The sequence below is a fragment of the Heterocephalus glaber genome, unplaced genomic scaffold (genome assembly GCF_053883595.1).
Source record: "Heterocephalus glaber isolate CG9 unplaced genomic scaffold, H.glaber_assembly_v1.0 deba00001553, whole genome shotgun sequence".
NCBI classification, from domain to species: Eukaryota; Metazoa; Chordata; class Mammalia; order Rodentia; family Bathyergidae; genus Heterocephalus; species Heterocephalus glaber.
This window is the reverse complement of record NW_028258344.1, coordinates 21,274,013-21,283,961: the sequence shown is the minus strand read 5'-3', so window position 1 is coordinate 21,283,961 and position 9,949 is coordinate 21,274,013. Positions and strand designations below refer to the sequence as shown.

The window sequence follows — 9,949 nt, the reverse complement described above, 5'->3', positions numbered from 1 at the left end:
ACAAATCTCTATCTAGAAAGACCTCTCCAGTGAAACAAGCTTAATAAATTTGGTACAAATTTTAAAAGCAAAGATTTTTACCCAAGAAAAATTTTTTTGTAACTTGAAATATATATTTATTTTCCTGAGGGCAATGAATTCTCTATTAATGAGGGGAATCACTAAAATATATGGTAGCTGCAGAGTTGGTGAAATTCTTTTCTTATTAAAAGATGAGGCATCGCTTCTCGGCCTTTTGGCTAAGATCAAGTGTAAAAGATGAGGCAAAGATTAATAGCCCTGAAAATTCTGTATCCTGTCATTGGTTCAAAGATAATATCAGTTAAAATTACCTGTCTGATTTTTCTTCTTTTGTCATTGAATTAAAGAAAATTGAGTAATGTTTCTGATAACTCACAAGAGATTTTAAATGTTTAAAACATATTTGAAATGATAGGATATCTAGAATATAATGGGATCAGCTACTGTATCCAGAAATTGACATTCCCATGTAGAATTGATGGGAAATAAATTATTGTAAACGTTCTACAGAATCCCAAGATTCTGTTTGAAAATTCCTCTTTTCTATTTTCTTCTCTCCCTCTCCAGCTCTTCCCCTTCTTTCTTGTTTTACTTTCATTCTGTATGTGTGTGTGTGTGTGTGTGTGTGTGTGTGTGTGTGTTTCCTGATGACTTAACTGAGGTCCTCACAGATGTTAAGCACTGTACCACTGAGTTACACCTGCAACCCCAATGTGTGTGAGCATTTCTTGCCTGAAAATCACATTTTGAAAAATATCTTATAAAGAGATACCACACAAGGTTATGTCAAAATTATACACAAAACTAGTATAATTCATAATGGCAATACATTTTAAACAACTTAATAGTGACTTATAATTAAATAAATCACAGTTCAGAGATATGGAATATCAGACAATCATTAAAACTGATGATGTGGAATTATTTTTATTTACATAAGAAGATGAGAAACCCTATCTGTAAAAAACCCAGATCTTCCTATGATTAAATATCCATCAATTCAAATATACCCACAGAGACATATTTAGACTCACTGTTAAATATGGGTACTGATCCTTATATTTTTCTGAATTTCATTTAACTTTAATAGGGGGGTGTATATTTTTAATAAATAATTGTTGAATATTCATATTATTGAGAAAATTTGTGATGGTCTATCTTAGGGGAGGGAAATCTAAGGAAAGAAAAGCATAAAGAAAAAGATTCTGATTAAAACAATGAGAATGAACCAAAATCATCACACCAGTTTATTATATAAAACATTGCGTTTCTATGAGCAAGAGAACAATTTTCTTCTTAATAGCAACAAACAGAACATAGAAGATGCTTAGGAATATGTTTAACATAATAAATATTTAGTGAGTTGCTACTGTATGCTAGTCCCTACTCAAGGCCCTGAAACATAAGGCAGATCAAAGAGATAATTCTTCCTGGTGGAACTTCTGTACAGGTTGCATTTTTTTATTTCATTAAATTTATTGGTACATTTTAGGTATATAATATGATGACATTTATCATTGGGAATTTGTACCTTTAAGTGATATATCTTGGTTCTTATTTTTTTCCTCATGCCCTCCCTTCAACCCCTTCACTATTTACAAAGACTTTTTTCCTTTTCTCATATTTTTCCATTCCCTTCTTTCCTTTTCCCTACCACTACCCCTTCCAATCAACTTTCTTTTACAAGTAATTTTGTATAGTTCTGTTCTGTTAGATGGTTTTCTTGACTTTCTGTTTTACAGGGATTTGGGTTTTAAAATGGTGATCAATATGGCTAAATGTATTTTGAAGAGATGGTACTTTAAGAAAGCACTATATTTTAAATGAAAATTTGATTATATAACAAATCTAATGTTTTTAAATAGTTCAAATTTTGACATAATATTGCTTTCAAAGGAAGTTATATATCTTAATTTAAAGAAGGAAACAAAATACCAGGTTATAATTATTATTCAATACACTAGTCCAAAAAGTAAAGATCTTCCTTGTTGCAAGTTAAAAATAACTGCATTTGCTACTGAATTTTCCAGTAACAGCTCTCATATGATTTGAGTCATATTTCTTTGCAAAAATGAATCAAGTTTAAAAATTAAATCAGATCTTTACAAAAGTCAACCAAAAAAGGAAATTATCTTTCTTTGCTTGAAAGTATAGCAGTATATTACCTCATTAAAATACCAATATGTAAGGTATATGTGGTAGGCAAGGAAGAAATAAAATGTCTTGTCAACCCTAAAGTTAGCAAGCTTTGTAAAAGTGATGTAGTTTACAAGTAGAGGATTATTTAGTGAACTAAAATGTAAAATGAAGGCGATCAAAAATAAAACCTCCCTCTTAAACATAAAGTAAATTCCCAACTTAGCACTCACATTCATAATCAAGCAACCTTCAAAATGTACAAGAATAAAAATCAAAGTCCACCATAGAATAATTTGTAAATATTAGTCAAACATCTAATATAGGACATATAATATTACTTAAGTTCCTAAAGATTTGGTTTAATATATTTTGCTATATTAATGCCTGTAAAAATGGGGGAAAGTAATGTTTTTTTATGTTTGTTTTGGAATTACTCCCACTTATTGCACAGCTTTCTGTGTGTATATGTTCTAGAAACTATCCTAAAATATACATACCCTGAAATTATTATTCCAAGAACTATGCCTACAAGAGTTCTTAAAAGGATGAAAAACATTGAAAGTATTTTGTGCAGATATTCTGCAAAAATTTACTAACATTGCGACAATAACACTTAAAAAACAAACAGGTAGACTTCCCCATCACCCATTCAAACTAATACAAACATAAGAAGACTGACACAAATCACACACACAAGAAAACTAATGTTCCTACCATTTTCTTACCAAAAAATTGATGTGATCTCTCCAAGAAAAGAATATGCATAATTTGGTAATTGATAAGAGTTAATCCCTTAACATTCCTATTAATTCTTTTATGCTATAAATCTCATATTATGTTTCTCCAAAAAGTAAGGTAGAGCCAGCTATGTGGTGCACACCTGTAATCCCAGCACTTGGGAGGCTATGGCAGGAAGATTGCCACTGAGGATAGCCTTGGCTACAAAGTGAGTTCAAGGCCAGCCTGGAATCCATAATGAGACCCAGTCTCAAAAAACAAGAAAAAAGTAAAATAAATGATTCCAAATAAATGGAATTCATTGGAATATGACTTAGTCATTAGAAGAAATAAACTACGCATAGAAGAAACAGAATGGATGAATCAGCTATTATGCTGAGCAAAATAGCTAGTTACAAAAGAATATATACTTTATGTTTCCATTTATATGAAGTTCCAGGGCAGGAAAATCTAATCTCTAGCAATAATAATCAATGATTGCCAGGGTAGAAGTGAGGATTTAGAATTAACTGCATTGGTTCTTCCTACCCAGGAGCAAGGTATGTCTTTCCATTTTCTGATAGCCTCTTCAATCTCTTTTTTTTTTTCAGAGCACTGTAGTTTTCAGAGACCTTTTATTTTTTTTGTTAGACTTATTCCTAGGTATTTCATTTCTTTAGATGCTATTGTGAAAGTAGTTGTTTCTCCAGTTCCTCTCAGTGAGTCTGTTGTTTATGTACAGGAAGGCTATTAAAAGGAAAAAATATGAGAAAAGGAAAAAATGGAAACAAAGTCTTTGCAAATAGGGAGGCATGGAGGGGTTGAAGGGAAGGCAGGGGGATGGAGGAAAAAATAAGAACCAAGATATATCATGTAACGGTACAAATTCCCAATGATGAATGTCATCATATTGTATACCTAAAGTGTACCAATGAATTTAAAAAAAAATAAGAATTAACTGCATTGTTATAAAGGACTTTTAGGATGAAGAGGACTGTTCACGATCTTGACTATGGTGTTTGCTACACCAGTATATATAAGCAATCCTGACATTTGATTAAAACATTAAACTGCTCAAATTAGGTGTGTTTTTGATATATAAATTATACTTGAATAATCCTGATTTTAAAATTAAGTAAGAGAAAGTAAGCAAGAATAAGAATAGCTTTTCAGAATTAAAAAAAGATTTATCACTCACTCCATATTATACATTCAATAAATATGTATGGAAGGGATTTATCATATATGACTATTGAGACAGTTTATAACTTGAGATTAAAATATTGAGATTCAGGGAGCTACCAATTAGTAAAAAATAGACTCTTTATGGGTCATAGACTAATAAATATTTTTACAGGATTCAAGTAATCCCTAATGATATTTTCATGAATATCATCTGTGTAGTTTAAATACAGTTATAAGTAATTTATATCAGAGAGTAACACAAATTCACAGATATTATTTATAAAAAGAGTATTGCTTAAGTTAATTCAGTTATGGGTCTTGGAAATCTCTCGCCATAAAAAGGCTCATATAAGAGAACAGTATTTGTTAAATTCACATTTTAAACTATAGGCTGAGATGGTGAATATTTAAACACTGAATATTTTAAATATTTAATAGAATTGCCCAGTAAAAAGGTTGGAATGAACCTACTCTAATTGCTATGGAATGCTTGAACATTTTTCATGTTTAATTTACTTCTGTAATGTAATTGAAAAAAACAAAGATGAAGATATGAGTACTGAAGCCAAAGAGCATATAATCTATAAAAGAATAAAAGGTATGTACACAAATACATATCATTAGTGGCTTATTAAATATTATGAACTGACAAGGACAAAAGTAGTAAACAATTTTATTCTTTCCTGCCCTGCTTTTTTTAGAATTGGATGAAATTCTGGCCAGTCTCATGGTATTTTACTTATGTTCAGATAAATGAAACTCAGTTCAGTCAATTATTACATAAGTTCTGAAATAACTCATAGGAACTATTGTAAAATTAGATTCACATGAAGTATAAATAATTTCAAGATGAACAACCAAAAGTCACAGTGAGCCCTGGAAAGTGAGGACATTTCCCCATGTCCTTCTTTTCTCCAGCAAACTTTCACCCTGGCCTAGCATAGCAGAAGAGACCTCAAAGATACACCACAGAGAATTTAAATAATAAAATGTTGTCACTTTATACCCTGTTATATAGCTTATATGACATTCTTTGTGGAGGCATTCCTCTTAAATCCATAGATTTCAGACTTATTGGTTATAAGTACACAACTCTATGGGCCGAATCTTTTCTTGCTCCTGATAACATCTCAAGCAATTCCTATAGCTTGTGGTCTCAGATAATTAATAGTCTTATTAGCACATCCTACATAGTAACAATGTTGTTTTGGTCATTACAATCATCTGCCCAGTCTAATTGCTGACAATTTATTTCTTCCCTCATTTGGTTTGGTATTACCTCAAGTTAGGAAGTTTTCAGAGAGGTCATTATTGAGCCTGCATCCTCATTCCTCAGTTATAGTACCCGATCTTTCAACAATGAAGACTAGAGAGAAAGGGACAAGGGAAATGATTCTCTATCCCCAAACATAATGCAGTTGGATAGAAATGTCATCATGTATCACTGATGGTATATACACAGGGTTTCATATATTTAATGATCACTCTTTCTTCTGGAGTGTTTTGTGGGTTGGCTTCTCAGAGATTAACTTATAAGATATCTCAACTGAAATGTTCATGATGCAGACAATGATTCTGCTCCTTCTAGCAATTCAAACTTAAGCCTCTGGACCTCTGCTAACCTCTTTTTCTTGTGACTTCAGCCTACCCAGTAGTCCTTGTGTGTGAAATCTGTCTGGGATGCCCTGTTCTTTCCCATGGGTCCACTTGACTCACAGTAAAAAGCTACCACATCCTTCTCCAACTGTGAAGGTGAAGTTTGCTTGCTAAATCACTTTTTTTGCCTTTGTCTTTACTGTAAAGCACATGCTCTAGCTGAGGTCCCATCCCTTTAGAATTCTCTTGCCAATAGACACAAGTTACATAAACTTCAGGGAAGAAAGTAAAATTTAAAGCTCTTCTTACTGGCTAAAGAAGATAATAAACATTCTACTCTCCACCTCTACCAAAGGACAAGGCTCTCTAAAGTTATTTTCTCTTTGTCAATCTTTTACACACTCAACGACAGACTAGAAATGGTTGATTCTTGCCATTTGAAATGTTTTCCCAAATTATTAGCTTTTCCTAAACTGGTATGGATTGGAGGATATTTGGCAAGTATTATATAGTTCTTTTATTATTAGACTATATCATTAAGCAAGAAATGATAAGTGCCATAAGAAAAGAATAAATTAAGTGCAAAGGGAACATTAATAATGGTTAATAAGTAATCTTTTTTTTTTCTTCTAAACAATTCCAACAGCCTGGGAGTATCCGCTGTGTAGCAGCTCATCCTATATTTCAGATCCTTCAATAAATTATGACTTTTAACATTGGGGTAAAATATTCTTTGATTCTTATTGTCTCTCTTTCTGCCTTTGGAAATCATGTAAAACAAATTCGTATCATAAGATAGCCTTTCAAAATACATAGCATATTTATTGTTTTTTTTTTTTTTGAGCTAAGTACCACCCCAAATACATTCAATCCTTTCTCAAAGATCTGATTCTGACTGCCTCAGCATCCTGGTTGTTAACTTCTAAATCTATCATATTCTAGGTTCTGTCAGTGTTCCTGAATGTAATGTATATCTGAAACTGAAAATGTGCTTAACCTGATACTATCTATTTTTGATAAATATATGATACAGTTGACATTTTTAGCTAAATAAAATCCTTTGATATAGACTTTTAAAATAAGAAATTGAGGAAAACGAGTGTTTTACAACCTGACCTATTATTCTACATAATTTCTTAAATTAAATTCTAACTTACCAGTACCACATCACAAATCATTGTGTCATACATCAGAAAAGAAAAATAAGTATTAAAACAATTATGGATCAGAAGCAAGATGCAAAATTAATATGAAGCTAAAAAAATAATAGTAGTTGTACCTATTACATCAAGTCAAAAATATTAATTCTTTATATATTTTATACACTTTACCATAGACAATATGAGTATGAAATTCCTAAGACAGTTCTTCAAGAAAATTACAGTTGTGCAAGGTATTTAGCTCAGTGGTTGCACTGCCTGCCTTGCAAGTGCAAGGTCCTGAGTTTGATCCCCAGTACCAAAAAAAAAATTACAGTTCCTTTAGAAGATTATATGTATTAAAGACTATATATGTGAATATTTTATATTGCCAATTTTTCCAAATGAAAGGAGAGCTTTAGGGGTCTAATAATAAAAATTTATAATCAGAAAAATTTATGAAAATGATAGATCAGCTGGACTAAAGAATGACTAAAATTCAGATCACTGGAAAGGATGAGGTGAAGAAAATCCTATGTACAAAGGTTAAAAGAATAATAAGGCATATTGGAGAGAATAATAAATGAAGCAGAAGAGAAGGGGTGGTGCAAAATATAAGGGAAAGGCCAGAAGACGAGGTTTTTTTAAAGATGTATGAAAACTTTGGACTTTGATCCATTTGAAGGAGGTAATCCTCAGTCATTTTGATCCAGATAATGGTATGCATAAAGCAACATTTTAGGAATAATAATCTATCAGAAGCATATGTAACAGATGAGAGAAGAGAGACTTCAGTTGGTAAATGGGTTGGTGAATTAGAATTAACAGCCAATACATGAAGTATGAAATAAGCAAGAACTTGTTAGAATAGGCTGCACCTGAGGAAAAATTATACAAACAGTACTCTGGTAATATGTTCAAAGCAGAGCAAGGAGAAGAATATCTAAAGGAAGTACAAAGATTGTTCTGTTCTCATTGGCAATGATAGTGAAAGTGAACAAACTCTGTTAGTCTGAAGGGAGAGGAAAATACCCAAAACCTGTCTGCTAAGTGATTTTTGATGTGGAACCAAAGTTAATATGGATTCGGCAGCAAAGCAGTAACTGAAGCTATGAACCATAATGATGTGATACAGGATGAAAATGAATAACAGGAAGTACATTGGGCCAAACTTAGGAAATAGGAAGTAAAGCCAATGAGACAGCAAAACACCTAAAGTAGTAATAAAACTAGCAGAAATGGATTATACTGATCCCAGTAAGACAGTATATAAGCAGAGAGAATGTTGAACCTCCTATATAGCACAGACGGGGAAGTTTATAACAAAGCTTCTGAGACCAACTTATAATTCAATTTCTATGTGGCTAGACTGAAAAAGCTATATCAAAGAGATAAACTAGTAAAGGTGATATCCAATAAGTAAGTCTTTAGGCTTGGTTGTCTGTATTCTCAATGAGTGATAGTGGTAGTAGATTTTTGACATTGTCAAGTAGGAATATGGTACCACAGAATCCAGAAAGGGTGAACATAAAAGAAAAAGAAGGTATTTGCCAGTGCTAAAGACTTAAAGAAATGAAGGAAGATAACCTATTGATGACCCTTCTGAACACAATTATTATAAATAGGAAAGAGCTTCTAAAATACAATTTATATTATTCACAAACCTTTTGTGAACTTCATACAGCTCCTGGTCAAATAATCATATATTCTTGTTTGACAAAATAGAAATTAATAATAATTTGCTCAAATAGAAGAATAATATAAATTCAGTATCACTATAATTAACAATTTCACTATTTAGACAGTTACTAAACCTGTATTTTAAAAGAAGAACTACATCTGTTAGCATAGTAAATTTTTATTTTTTTGGAAATCTTAGTATACATCTTAATAAATAGATGTCAGAACATATCAACTGTAGGACGGATATATGCTATCAAAACCATTAATGTAAAATTGAAGTGACACGTTTCTTAATTGTTTTTAAAATTACATAAAGTATCAAATATTGCAGAATACAGGACAGAAATTGTTGTTTTTTTTCTTTGTTTCTGCCAAGGTACAGTGTAATAATCTTAAGAAGTTGGACAGACAGATGATCTGATTAATTCACACGTCTATTTTGCTATGTGTTAATAGCCCAAGAAATTTTTTGTTATTATTTTATTTCTTACCACTGTCATGATATTATTTTTCTTCTGGGCTTCCATATATAACCATTTGGGTTATTTGATCTCCTTACTTCAGAATACTAGTGTATATCTATTGTACATTTTTCTTATGGTTAAGCACTCTAGCAAGTTTATGAGACTAATACCTTAAGAAACAATGACACTCAAGTCTGAAAGAAATACATTTAAAATTGGGAGGCAAACTATGATCTTTCACCATGAACTATATAGTACTATACAATTATATATATATAAAACATTAATTATAATACTATAATAATTGGAATTCTAAACCTAATAAGATAATGATCAATCCTTGACCAAGTTGATAGACAAGTTTATTTTAAGGAATTGATTTTTATGAAAGAGAAAGATTCAAATAATGAATATTGCATTTGGAAAAAAAATACTATGTAAAGAATTTATTGTACATGTGTGAAAATTAAACTTTTATGTACATAGGAAAATGGATTCATTGAGAATAAATGAATATTCATATTGGAGAATATGTGCATATATGAAAATGAATTCTTGGAATGAGTGATACAATTTGTTTTACCTAGTAAGAATATCTTCCCTAACTTTCTCTATGGTAATGCTTTAGAAAGAAATTTCAGGGGAAAAAATATTTTTAATTAGCACATAGCACAAGAAAAAGTCGCAGATATTTTTAAGTCATTTAATTAAAATGAAAACTAATGTGCAACTAAGAATAAAATAGTGGAAATATCATATAACTTGGTGTCAGAATCCTGCTGACCTGTATTCCAGTCCTGCTTCATTATTAACTTTCCTGAGCTTCAATTATAGCATCTTTAATGAGTCTGGAACAAGTGGATGTTTTTACAATTTCTCTTAGCAACACAACTCCATCTTCAAATGAAAATTCATGTGGAAAAATAAAATATCTTACATCCCCGCAAACAAATAAAGCCCAGAACGAGGGTCTATCCAATAATCAGGCACCATGGGAGGCAAATT

General features: G+C 31.3%; 1 pseudogene; it reads left to right on the top strand.

Annotated features, from left to right (window-relative positions):
* Positions 1-219: 219 nt before the first annotated feature.
* LOC147824158 (U2 spliceosomal RNA) lies at positions 220-387 on the top strand (annotated as a pseudogene).
* Positions 388-9,949: the final 9,562 nt, after the last annotated feature.